Genomic DNA, 13,619 nt, shown 5'->3' with positions numbered 1-13,619 from the left:
ACATCTCATTTACTTATAAACTTGTACGTATCAACTTATATGTATGTATCTCCCTATATATCGCTATATGTCTATGTATATTTATCGGAAAATATAAATATATACATTATAAAAATACATATAATTAATAGAGGTGAAAATAATGAACAGTTGTTGCCTCTCCGCATTTGAAACATGAGCGCCTTCTCCTTCCTCTTCTATATGTCCTGAAATTGAGATAGTCACTTTTTAATCAATTTTGATCTAACAACATAGTTGATTTGTACAAAGCATATCATACGATCTGTGAATAATTTTAAAAAAGAAAATTAGATCAGTACCTTTGAGGCCTCCAAGCAAAAGCTTATATTTCATGATTGCAGATCGACTGTTGAAAATCAGCATGAGAAATGTTTTATTTCACAACTTCCATACTAATATACAAAAAACATTTCTACTATCTGAATGATACCGTCATTGTGGTTCTCTAGGTTTGATTTAAGAAAACATCTCTTTCAAAATGTGCTATATTCGCCTTATCAATAGTGTGGAAATCTTCAAAAAGGAATGCTGGGAATCAGCCCTCTGAAATGCATTTGAGAAAAACAGGATAGGATTTTGTAATGTCACACTATTTTGTCTAGGAATGTGATGTAAAAGTATTATAAAGTTCGTATTTCTGTAACTTGTTCAAGCTGTTGGACATTTTGAAAGGAGTCAATATTTGTCTCTTTCAACCTACTGGTGTTGGATTAGAGCTATCAATAAACAAAGATGACAGAAATGGAAAAGGTCAAGAGTAGTAAAGAAGTACCTCAAAGAATTGGACTGGTACCTTTGCATGCAAAGTCCAAAGTGCCAACCATTGCTCTTTGGAGCCACCCATGTGAGAGACAGAGAAATGGATGTAGTAGTTTGGAAATGTAGAATGTTTTAATATTCTTCATTCAAAGATGATCATTATTTTGTAAATTGCATGTCCTGATAAACGTTTGCACATTTAACACTGTTATGGAGAATGTAGCTGAAAAGAATCAAATCATATTATCGCTCTTTACACTATGAGCATTCAACTGAGATATCTTTTCATCAATGTAAGAAAAGCCCCCGCACTGATGCGCTCTCTTTTGTCTCAATGGAAAAAGCTCTCGTGTATGGCTGGGTTCCATGGTGTAATGGTTAGCACTCTGGACTCTGAATCCAGCGATCCGAGTTCAAATCTCGGTGGGACCTGCTTGAATTATGAGATTTAATATTTCACTAATTTCTTAGAATTTGGACTTGGAAAAACATAACGTCAAAGCTTTATACTGAAACTTATCAACGTATAAGTATGTATCTATGTATACATGGCTATATCCATCTAGATAGCGATAATACAATATAAAGAAATGAATTAATCATAAACATAAGTACAGAAGCTGAAAACTAAAAACTGTTCTTTCCCATCCACAATTTGAGCAGGAGGTTCTTTTTCTTTCTCATCTGTATGATCAGTAATAAGATAGTTAATTTTGCTGATTTCTTATCTGACAACATTCTTGACTTACACAGTGCATTTAATTGTGCATTTCTTTGAAAGAGGAATTCAGATTAATACATCTGACATGTCTTTCGAAAGATTCTACTTCATGGTTATGGATTTACTTTAGAAAAACAGAGTGTAAATATCTGTGTGTCTGAATTTCAAGATTGTTATTTAAAAGTTCATCTCTTCTGCCCCCAAAATACACAATTTGATTCCTCAAGTTTTCTTTTAATGAAGGCTTTCCAATTAAAAAAGTTCCTTGTTCCCCTTATCAATAACAGTAAGATTTAAACAAGTAATATCTTGCATCAGCCCCTTGTGATGAGTTTGAGAAAACAGAGTCAGCTCACAAAATGTCTCATTATTTTGAGCCATTTAATTTCCATGTTTTCTAAAAGTTCTATAATTTGCTCACATCAAATAGACTTTTAAAATACAATCAATAAATTAATGTTTCACTCTACCCGTGTTAGATTTATGATATTTATGAATACACTTGACAGAAAAAGATTTGGTCATAAGTCATGAAAGTGGTCCCACCGAGATTTGAACTCGGATCCTTGGATTCAAAGTCCAAAGTGCTAACCATTACACCATGGAACCTCCCATGTGACAGGGGAGCAAATTGCTGCAGCAATGTGGACATTTCACATTTTTTATTTTCTACAGTCAAAGACAAACAGAATTGTATTACTTTTCTATTCTGTTCAACTTTTGCCCATTGAACTATGTTAGGGAAGTATGTTGCACAAAGGACTCAAGTAACGCTATGACTCTGTTGAACAGTACTTTTTATGTGAGATAAGATTTTGCAATAAAAATTAAGATTTCCCTGTGAATGCAATCTCTTCTGTCAAAACGGAAAGCTCAACCTGGTACAGGTGGGTTGATGGTGTTATGCTTGTCAATCTGGACTCTGAAAACAGGGATCTAAGTACAAAGCTCAGTGGGACTTATCTAAACTTTACGATTTTGTTTCCATTCAGTTCTTAGAAGTATTAATTGGAAAAACATCTCATTTACTTATAAACTTGTACGTATCAACTTATATGTATGTATCTCCCTATATATCGCTATATGTCTATGTATATTTATCGGAAAATATAAATATATACATTATAAAAATACATATAATTAATAGAGGTGAAAATAATGAACAGTTGTTGCCTCTCCGCATTTGAAACATGAGCGCCTTCTCCTTCCTCGTCTATATGTCCTGAAATTGAGATAGTCACTTTTTAATCAATTTTGATCTAACAACATAGTTGATTTGTACAAAGCATATCATACGATCTGTGAATAATTTTAAAAAAGAAAATTAGATCAGTACCTTTGAGGCCTCCAAGCAAAAGCTTATATTTCATGATTGCAGATCGACTGTTGAAAATCAGCATGAGAAATATTTTATTTCACAACTTCCATACTAATATACAAAAAACATTTCTACTATCTGAATGATACCGTCATTGTGGTTCTCTAGGTTTGATTTAAGAAAACATCTCTTTCAAAATGTGCTATATTCGCCTTATCAATAGTGTGGAAATCTTCAAAAAGGAATGCTGGGAATCAGCCCTCTGAAATGCATGTGAGAAAAACAGGATAGGATTTTGTAATGTCACACTACTTTGTCTAGGAATGTGATGTAAAAGTATTATAAAGTTCGTATTTCTGTAACTTGTTCAAGCTGTTGGACATTTTGAAAGGAGTCAATATTTGTCTCTTTCAACCTACTGGTGTTGGATTAGAGCTATCAATAAACAAAGATGACAGAAATGGAAAAGGTCAAGAGTAGTAAAGAAGTACCTCAAAGAATTGGACTGGTACCTTTGCATGCAAAGTCCAAAGTGCCAACCATTGCTCTTTGGAGCCACCCATGTGAGAGACAGAGAAATGGATGTAGTAGTTTGGAAATGTAGAATGTTTTAATATTCTTCAGTCAAAGATGATCATTATTTTGTAAATTGCATGCCCTGATAAACGTTTGCACATTTAACACTGTTATGAAGAATGTAGCTGAAAAGAATCAAATCACATTATCGCTCTTTACACTATGAGCATTCAACTGAGATATCTTTTCATCAATGTAAGAAAAGCCCCCGCACTGATGCGCTCTCTTTTGTCTCAATGGAAAAAGCCCTCATGTATGGCGGGGTTCCATGGTGTAATGGTTAGCACTCTGGACTCTGAATCCAGCGATCCGAGTTCAAATCTCGGTGGGACCTGCTTGAATTATGAGATTTAATATTTCACTAATTTCTTAGAATTTGGACTTGGAAAAACATAACGTCAAAGCTTTATACTGAAACTTATCAACGTATAAGTATGTATCTATGTATACATGGCTATATCCATCTAGATAGCGATAATACAATATAAAGAAATGAATTAATCATAAACATAAGTACAGAAGCTGAAAGCTAAAAACTGTTCTTTCCCATCCACAATTTGAGCAAGAGGTTCTTTTTCTTTCTCATCTGTATGATCAGTAATAAGATAGTTAATTTTGCTGATTTCTTATCTGACAACATTCTTGACTTACACAGTGCATTTAATTGTGCATTTCTTTGAAAGAGGAATTCAGATTAATACATCTGACATGTCTTTCGAAAGATTCTACTTCATGGTTATGGATTTACTTTAGAAAAACAGAGTGTAAATATCTGTGTGTCTGAATTTCAAGATTGTTATTTAAAAGTTCATCTCTTCTGCCCCCAAAATACACAATTTGATTCCTCAAGTTTTCTTTTAATGAAGGCTTTCCAATTAAAAAAGTTCCTTGTTCCCCTTATCAATAACAGTAAGATTTAAACAAGTAATATCTTGCATCAGCCCCTTGTGATGAGTTTGAGAAAACAGAGTCAGCTCACAAAATGTCTCATTATTTTGAGCCATTTAATTTCCATGTTTTCTAAAAGTTCTATAATTTGCTCACATCAAATAGACTTTTAAAATACAATCAATAAATTAATGTTTCACTCTACCCGTGTTAGATTTATGATATTTATGAATACACTTGACAGAAAAAGATTTGGTCATAAGTCATGAAAGTGGTCCCACCGAGATTTGAACTCGGATCCTTGGATTCAAAGTCCAAAGTGCTAACCATTACACCATGGAACCTCCCATGTGACAGGGGAGCAAATTGCTGCAGCAATGTGGACATTTCACATTTTTTATTTTCTACAGTCAAAGACAAACAGAATTGTATTACTTTTCTATTCTGTTCAACTTTTGCCCATTGAACTATGTTAGGGAAGTATGTTGCACAAAGGACTCAAGTAACGCTATGACTCTGTTTAACAGTACTTTTTATGTGAGATAAGATTTTGCAATAAAAATTAAGATTTCCCTGTGAATGCAATCTCTTCTGTCAAAACGGAAAGCTCAACCTGGTACAGGTGGGTTGATGGTGTTATGCTTGTCAATCTGGACTCTGAAAACAGGGATCTAAGTACAAAGCTCAGTGGGACTTATCTAAACTTTACGATTTTGTTTCCATTCAGTTCTTAGAAGTATTAATTGGAAAAACATCGCATTTACTTATAAACTTGTACGTATCAACTTATATGTATGTATCTCCCTATATATCGCTATATGTCTATGTATATTTATCGGAAAATATAAATATATACATTATAAAAATACATATAATTAATAGAGGTGAAAATAATGAACAGTTGTTGCCTCTCCGCATTTGAAACATGAGCGCCTTCTCCTTCCTCGTCTATATGTCCTGAAATTGAGATAGTCACTTTTTAATCAATTTTGATCTAACAACATAGTTGATTTGTACAAAGCATATCATACGATCTGTGAATAATTTTAAAAAAGAAAATTAGATCAGTACCTTTGAGGCCTCCAAGCAAAAGCTTATATTTCATGATTGCAGATCGACTGTTGAAAATCAGCATGAGAAATATTTTATTTCACAACTTCCATACTAATATACAAAAAACATTTCTACTATCTGAATGATACCGTCATTGTGGTTCTCTAGGTTTGATTTAAGAAAACATCTCTTTCAAAATGTGCTATATTCGCCTTATCAATAGTGTGGAAATCTTCAAAAAGGAATGCTGGGAATCAGCCCTCTGAAATGCATGTGAGAAAAACAGGATAGGATTTTGTAATGTCACACTACTTTGTCTAGGAATGTGATGTAAAAGTATTATAAAGTTCGTATTTCTGTAACTTGTTCAAGCTGTTGGACATTTTGAAAGGAGTCAATATTTGTCTCTTTCAACCTACTGGTGTTGGATTAGAGCTATAAATAAACAAAGATGACAGAAATGGAAAAGGTCAAGAGTAGTAAAGAAGTACCTCAAAGAATTGGACTGGTACCTTTGCATGCAAAGTCCAAAGTGCCAACCATTGCTCTTTGGAGCCACCCATGTGAGAGACAGAGAAATGGATGTAGTAGTTTGGAAATGTAGAATGTTTTAATATTCTTCAGTCAAAGATGATCATTATTTTGTAAATTGCATGCCCTGATAAACGTTTGCACATTTAACACTGTTATGAAGAATGTAGCTGAAAAGAATCAAATCACATTATCGCTCTTTACACTATGAGCATTCAACTGAGATATCTTTTCATCAATGTAAGAAAAGCCCCCGCACTGATGCGCTCTCTTTTGTCTCAATGGAAAAAGCCCTCATGTATGGCGGGGTTCCATGGTGTAATGGTTAGCACTCTGGACTCTGAATCCAGCGATCCGAGTTCAAATCTCGGTGGGACCTGCTTGAATTATGAGATTTAATATTTCACTAATTTCTTAGAATTTGGACTTGGAAAAACATAACGTCAAAGCTTTATACTGAAACTTATCAACGTATAAGTATGTATCTATGTATACATGGCTATATCCATCTAGATAGCGATAATACAATATAAAGAAATGAATTAATCATAAACATAAGTACAGAAGCTGAAAGCTAAAAACTGTTCTTTCCCATCCACAATTTGAGCAAGAGGTTCTTTTTCTTTCTCATCTGTATGATCAGTAATAAGATAGTTAATTTTGCTGATTTCTTATCTGACAACATTCTTGACTTACACAGTGCATTTAATTGTGCATTTCTTTGAAAGAGGAATTCAGATTAATACATCTGACATGTCTTTCGAAAGATTCTACTTCATGGTTATGGATTTACTTTAGAAAAACAGAGTGTAAATATCTGTGTGTCTGAATTTCAAGATTGTTATTTAAAAGTTCATCTCTTCTGCCCCCAAAATACACAATTTGATTCCTCAAGTTTTCTTTTAATGAAGGCTTTCCAATTAAAAAAGTTCCTTGTTCCCCTTATCAATAACAGTAAGATTTAAACAAGTAATATCTTGCATCAGCCCCTTGTGATGAGTTTGAGAAAACAGAGTCAGCTCACAAAATGTCTCATTATTTTGAGCCATTTAATTTCCATGTTTTCTAAAAGTTCTATAATTTGCTCACATCAAATAGACTTTTAAAATACAATCAATAAATTAATGTTTCACTCTACCCGTGTTAGATTTATGATATTTATGAATACACTTGACAGAAAAAGATTTGGTCATAAGTCATGAAAGTGGTCCCACCGAGATTTGAACTCGGATCCTTGGATTCAAAGTCCAAAGTGCTAACCATTACACCATGGAACCTCCCATGTGACAGGGGAGCAAATTGCTGCAGCAATGTGGACATTTCACATTTTTTATTTTCTACAGTCAAAGACAAACAGAATTGTATTACTTTTCTATTCTGTTCAACTTTTGCCCATTGAACTATGTTAGGGAAGTATGTTGCACAAAGGACTCAAGTAACGCTATGACTCTGTTTAACAGTACTTTTTATGTGAGATAAGATTTTGCAATAAAAATTAAGATTTCCCTGTGAATGCAATCTCTTCTGTCAAAACGGAAAGCTCAACCTGGTACAGGTGGGTTGATGGTGTTATGCTTGTCAATCTGGACTCTGAAAACAGGGATCTAAGTACAAAGCTCAGTGGGACTTATCTAAACTTTACGATTTTGTTTCCATTCAGTTCTTAGAAGTATTAATTGGAAAAACATCTCATTTACTTATAAACTTGTACGTATCAACTTATATGTATGTATCTCCCTATATATCGCTATATGTCTATGTATATTTATCGGAAAATATAAATATATACATTATAAAAATACATATAATTAATAGAGGTGAAAATAATGAACAGTTGTTGCCTCTCCGCATTTGAAACATGAGCGCCTTCTCCTTCCTCGTCTATATGTCCTGAAATTGAGATAGTCACTTTTTAATCAATTTTGATCTAACAACATAGTTGATTTGTACAAAGCATATCATACGATCTGTGAATAATTTTAAAAAAGAAAATTAGATCAGTACCTTTGAGGCCTCCAAGCAAAAGCTTATATTTCATGATTGCAGATCGACTGTTGAAAATCAGCATGAGAAATATTTTATTTCACAACTTCCATACTAATATACAAAAAACATTTCTACTATCTGAATGATACCGTCATTGTGGTTCTCTAGGTTTGATTTAAGAAAACATCTCTTTCAAAATGTGCTATATTCGCCTTATCAATAGTGTGGAAATCTTCAAAAAGGAATGCTGGGAATCAGCCCTCTGAAATGCATGTGAGAAAAACAGGATAGGATTTTGTAATGTCACACTACTTTGTCTAGGAATGTGATGTAAAAGTATTATAAAGTTCGTATTTCTGTAACTTGTTCAAGCTGTTGGACATTTTGAAAGGAGTCAATATTTGTCTCTTTCAACCTACTGGTGTTGGATTAGAGCTATAAATAAACAAAGATGACAGAAATGGAAAAGGTCAAGAGTAGTAAAGAAGTACCTCAAAGAATTGGACTGGTACCTTTGCATGCAAAGTCCAAAGTGCCAACCATTGCTCTTTGGAGCCACCCATGTGAGAGACAGAGAAATGGATGTAGTAGTTTGGAAATGTAGAATGTTTTAATATTCTTCAGTCAAAGATGATCATTATTTTGTAAATTGCATGTCCTGATAAACGTTTGCACATTTAACACTGTTATGGAGAATGTAGCTGAAAAGAATCAAATCATATTATCGCTCTTTACACTATGAGCATTCAACTGAGATATCTTTTCATCAATGTAAGAAAAGCCCCCGCACTGATGCGCTCTCTTTTGTCTCAATGGAAAAAGCTCTCGTGTATGGCTGGGTTCCATGGTGTAATGGTTAGCACTCTGGACTCTGAATCCAGCGATCCGAGTTCAAATCTCGGTGGGACCTGCTTGAATTATGAGATTTAATATTTCACTAATTTCTTAGAATTTGGACTTGGAAAAACATAACGTCAAAGCTTTACACTGAAACTTATCAACGTATAAGTATGTATCTATGTATACATGGCTATATCCATCTAGATAGCGATAATACAATATAAAGAAATGAATTAATCATAAACATAAGTACAGAAGCTGAAAACTAAAAACTGTTCTTTCTCATCCACAATTTGAGCAGGAGGTTCTTTTTCTTTCTCATCTGTATGATCAGTAATAAGATAGTTAATTTTGCTGATTTCTTATCTGACAACATTCTTGACTTACACAGTGCATTTAATTGTGCATTTCTTTGAAAGAGGAATTCAGATTAATACATCTGACATGTCTTTCGAAAGATTCTACTTCATGGTTATGGATTTACTTTAGAAAAACAGAGTGTAAATATCTGTGTGTCTGAATTTCAAGATTGTTATTTAAAAGTTCATCTCTTCTGCCCCCAAAATACACAATTTGATTCCTCAAGTTTTCTTTTAATGAAGGCTTTCCAATTAAAAAAGTTCCTTGTTCCCCTTATCAATACCAGTAAGATTTAAACAAGTAATATCTTGCATCAGCCCCTTGTAATGAGTTTGAGAAAGCGGAGTCAGCTCACAAAATGTCTCATTATTTTGAGCCATTTAATTTCCATGTTTTCTAAAAGTTCTATAATTTGCTCACATCAAATAGACTTTTAAAATACAATCAATAAATTAATGTTTCACTCTACCCGTGTTAGATTTATGATATTTATGAATACACTTGACAGAAAAAGATTTGGTCATAAGTCATGAAAGTGGTCCCACCGAGATTTGAACTCGGATCCTTGGATTCAAAGTCCAAAGTGCTAACCATTACACCATGGAACCTCCCATGTGACAGGGGAGCAAATTGCTGCAGCAATGTGGACATTTCACATTTTTTATTTTCTACAGTCAAAGACAAACAGAATTGTATTACTTTTCTATTCTGTTCAACTTTTGCCCATTGAACTATGTTAGGGAAGTATGTTGCACAAAGGACTCAAGTAACGCTATGACTCTGTTGAACAGTACTTTTTATGTGAGATAAGATTTTGCAATAAAAATTAAGATTTCCCTGTGAATGCAATCTCTTCTGTCAAAACGGAAAGCTCAACCTGGTACAGGTGGGTTGATGGTGTTATGCTTGTCAATCTGGACTCTGAAAACAGGGATCTAAGTACAAAGCTCAGTGGGACTTATCTAAACTTTACGATTTTGTTTCCATTCAGTTCTTAGAAGTATTAATTGGAAAAACATCTCATTTACTTATAAACTTGTACGTATCAACTTATATGTATGTATCTCCCTATATATCGCTATATGTCTATGTATATTTATCGGAAAATATAAATATATACATTATAAAAATACATATAATTAATAGAGGTGAAAATAATGAACAGTTGTTGCCTCTCCGCATTTGAAACATGAGCGCCTTCTCCTTCCTCGTCTATATGTCCTGAAATTGAGATAGTCACTTTTTAATCAATTTTGATCTAACAACATAGTTGATTTGTACAAAGCATATCATACGATCTGTGAATAATTTTAAAAAAGAAAATTAGATCAGTACCTTTGAGGCCTCCAAGCAAAAGCTTATATTTCATGATTGCAGATCGACTGTTGAAAATCAGCATGAGAAATATTTTATTTCACAACTTCCATACTAATATACAAAAAACATTTCTACTATCTGAATGATACCGTCATTGTGGTTCTCTAGGTTTGATTTAAGAAAACATCTCTTTCAAAATGTGCTATATTCGCCTTATCAATAGTGTGGAAATCTTCAAAAAGGAATGCTGGGAATCAGCCCTCTGAAATGCATGTGAGAAAAACAGGATAGGATTTTGTAATGTCACACTACTTTGTCTAGGAATGTGATGTAAAAGTATTATAAAGTTCGTATTTCTGTAACTTGTTCAAGCTGTTGGACATTTTGAAAGGAGTCAATATTTGTCTCTTTCAACCTACTGGTGTTGGATTAGAGCTATAAATAAACAAAGATGACAGAAATGGAAAAGGTCAAGAGTAGTAAAGAAGTACCTCAAAGAATTGGACTGGTACCTTTGCATGCAAAGTCCAAAGTGCCAACCATTGCTCTTTGGAGCCACCCATGTGAGAGACAGAGAAATGGATGTAGTAGTTTGGAAATGTAGAATGTTTTAATATTCTTCAGTCAAAGATGATCATTATTTTGTAAATTGCATGTCCTGATAAACGTTTGCACATTTAACACTGTTATGGAGAATGTAGCTGAAAAGAATCAAATCATATTATCGCTCTTTACACTATGAGCATTCAACTGAGATATCTTTTCATCAATGTAAGAAAAGCCCCCGCACTGATGCGCTCTCTTTTGTCTCAATGGAAAAAGCTCTCGTGTATGGCTGGGTTCCATGGTGTAATGGTTAGCACTCTGGACTCTGAATCCAGCGATCCGAGTTCAAATCTCGGTGGGACCTGCTTGAATTATGAGATTTAATATTTCACTAATTTCTTAGAATTTGGACTTGGAAAAACATAACGTCAAAGCTTTACACTGAAACTTATCAACGTATAAGTATGTATCTATGTATACATGGCTATATCCATCTAGATAGCGATAATACAATATAAAGAAATGAATTAATCATAAACATAAGTACAGAAGCTGAAAACTAAAAACTGTTCTTTCCCATCCACAATTTGAGCAGGAGGTTCTTTTTCTTTCTCATCTGTATGATCAGTAATAAGATAGTTAATTTTGCTGATTTCTTATCTGACAACATTCTTGACTTACACAGTGCATTTAATTGTGCATTTCTTTGAAAGAGGAATTCAGATTAATACATCTGACATGTCTTTCGAAAGATTCTACTTCATGGTTATGGATTTACTTTAGAAAAACAGAGTGTAAATATCTGTGTGTCTGAATTTCAAGATTGTTATTTAAAAGTTCATCTCTTCTGCCCCCAAAATACACAATTTGATTCCTCAAGTTTTCTTTTAATGAAGGCTTTCCAATTAAAAAAGTTCCTTGTTCCCCTTATCAATACCAGTAAGATTTAAACAAGTAATATCTTGCATCAGCCCCTTGTAATGAGTTTGAGAAAGCGGAGTCAGCTCACAAAATGTCTCATTATTTTGAGCCATTTAATTTCCATGTTTTCTAAAAGTTCTATAATTTGCTCACATCAAATAGACTTTTAAAATACAATCAATAAATTAATGTTTCACTCTACCCGTGTTAGATTTATGATATTTATGAATACACTTGACAGAAAAAGATTTGGTCATAAGTCATGAAAGTGGTCCCACCGAGATTTGAACTCGGATCCTTGGATTCAAAGTCCAAAGTGCTAACCATTACACCATGGAACCTCCCATGTGACAGGGGAGCAAATTGCTGCAGCAATGTGGACATTTCACATTTTTTATTTTCTACAGTCAAAGACAAACAGAATTGTATTACTTTTCTATTCTGTTCAACTTTTGCCCATTGAACTATGTTAGGGAAGTATGTTGCACAAAGGACTCAAGTAACGCTATGACTCTGTTGAACAGTACTTTTTATGTGAGATAAGATTTTGCAATAAAAATTAAGATTTCCCTGTGAATGCAATCTCTTCTGTCAAAACGGAAAGCTCAACCTGGTACAGGTGGGTTGATGGTGTTATGCTTGTCAATCTGGACTCTGAAAACAGGGATCTAAGTACAAAGCTCAGTGGGACTTATCTAAACTTTACGATTTTGTTTCCATTCAGTTCTTAGAAGTATTAATTGGAAAAACATCTCATTTACTTATAAACTTGTACGTATCAACTTATATGTATGTATCTCCCTATATATCGCTATATGTCTATGTATATTTATCGGAAAATATAAATATATACATTATGAAAATACATATAATTAATAGAGGTGAAAATAATGAACAGTTGTTGCCTCTCTGCATTTGAAACATGAGCGCCTTCTCCTTCCTCTTCTATATGTCCTGAAATTGAGATAGTCACTTTTTAATCAATTTTGATCTAACAACATAGTTGATTTGTACAAAGCATATCATACGATCTGTGAATAATTTTAAAAAAGAAAATTAGATCAGTGCCTTTGAGGCCTCCAAGCAAAAGCTTATATTTCATGATTGCAGATCGACTGTTGAAAATCAGCATGAGAAATGTTTTATTTCACAACTTCCATACTAATATACAAAAAACATTTCTACTATCTGAATGATACCGTCATTGTGGTTCTCTAGGTTTGATTTAAGAAAACATCTCTTTCAAAATGTGCTATATTCGCCTTATCAATAGTGTGGAAATCTTCAAAAAGGAATGCTGGGAATCAGCCCTCTGAAATGCATTTGAGAAAAACAGGATAGGATTTTGTAATGTCACACTATTTTGTCTAGGAATGTGATGTAAAAGTATTATAAAGTTCGTATTTCTGTAACTTGTTCAAGCTGTTGGACATTTTGAAAGGAGTCAATATTTGTCTCTTTCAACCTACTGGTGTTGGATTGGAGCTATCAATAAACAAAGATGACAGAAATGGAAAAGGTCAAGAGTAGTAAAGAAGTACCTCAAAGAATTGGACTGGTACCTTTGCATGCAAAGTCCAAAGTGCCAACCATTGCTCTTTGGAGCCACCCATGTGAGAGACAGAGAAATGGATGTAGTAGTTTGGAAATGTAGAATGTTTTAATATTCTTCAGTCAAAGATGATCATTATTTTGTAAATTGCATGTCCTGATAAACGTTTGCACATTTAACACTGTTATGGAGAATGTAGCTGAAAAGAATCAAATCACATTATCGCTCTT

At 33.6% G+C, this 13,619-nt stretch overlaps 10 non-coding genes across 10 annotated transcripts; 5 read left to right on the top strand and 5 right to left on the bottom strand.

The window, feature by feature from the left end:
- Window positions 1-1,140: 1,140 nt before the first annotated feature.
- Window positions 1,141-1,212, top strand: TRNAQ-CUG (transfer RNA glutamine (anticodon CUG)). Its single transcript has one exon. It is a non-coding gene; the product is annotated as a tRNA-Gln (tRNA).
- An 826-nt stretch (window positions 1,213-2,038) lies between these two features.
- On the bottom strand, window positions 2,039-2,110 carry TRNAQ-UUG (transfer RNA glutamine (anticodon UUG)). The gene has a single exon. It is a non-coding gene; the product is annotated as a tRNA-Gln (tRNA).
- Window positions 2,111-3,657: 1,547 nt separating this feature from the next.
- On the top strand, window positions 3,658-3,729 carry TRNAQ-CUG (transfer RNA glutamine (anticodon CUG)). Its single transcript has one exon. It is a non-coding gene; the product is annotated as a tRNA-Gln (tRNA).
- An 826-nt stretch (window positions 3,730-4,555) lies between these two features.
- On the bottom strand, window positions 4,556-4,627 carry TRNAQ-UUG (transfer RNA glutamine (anticodon UUG)). Its single transcript has one exon. It is a non-coding gene; the product is annotated as a tRNA-Gln (tRNA).
- Window positions 4,628-6,174: 1,547 nt separating this feature from the next.
- TRNAQ-CUG (transfer RNA glutamine (anticodon CUG)) lies at window positions 6,175-6,246 on the top strand. The gene has a single exon. It is a non-coding gene; the product is annotated as a tRNA-Gln (tRNA).
- An 826-nt stretch (window positions 6,247-7,072) lies between these two features.
- TRNAQ-UUG (transfer RNA glutamine (anticodon UUG)) lies at window positions 7,073-7,144 on the bottom strand. Its single transcript has one exon. It is a non-coding gene; the product is annotated as a tRNA-Gln (tRNA).
- A 1,547-nt stretch (window positions 7,145-8,691) lies between these two features.
- On the top strand, window positions 8,692-8,763 carry TRNAQ-CUG (transfer RNA glutamine (anticodon CUG)). The gene has a single exon. It is a non-coding gene; the product is annotated as a tRNA-Gln (tRNA).
- Window positions 8,764-9,589: 826 nt separating this feature from the next.
- TRNAQ-UUG (transfer RNA glutamine (anticodon UUG)) lies at window positions 9,590-9,661 on the bottom strand. The gene has a single exon. It is a non-coding gene; the product is annotated as a tRNA-Gln (tRNA).
- Window positions 9,662-11,208: 1,547 nt separating this feature from the next.
- TRNAQ-CUG (transfer RNA glutamine (anticodon CUG)) lies at window positions 11,209-11,280 on the top strand. Its single transcript has one exon. It is a non-coding gene; the product is annotated as a tRNA-Gln (tRNA).
- An 826-nt stretch (window positions 11,281-12,106) lies between these two features.
- Window positions 12,107-12,178, bottom strand: TRNAQ-UUG (transfer RNA glutamine (anticodon UUG)). Its single transcript has one exon. It is a non-coding gene; the product is annotated as a tRNA-Gln (tRNA).
- Between the last annotated feature and the right edge of the window lie 1,441 nt (window positions 12,179-13,619).

This window comes from Lissotriton vulgaris, unplaced genomic scaffold (assembly GCF_964263255.1).
Source record: "Lissotriton vulgaris unplaced genomic scaffold, aLisVul1.2 SCAFFOLD_714, whole genome shotgun sequence".
Lineage (NCBI taxonomy): Eukaryota > Metazoa > Chordata > Amphibia > Caudata > Salamandridae > Lissotriton > Lissotriton vulgaris.
The sequence above is the reverse complement of the archived record's forward strand: the minus strand, read 5'-3'. Positions and strand labels throughout refer to the sequence as shown.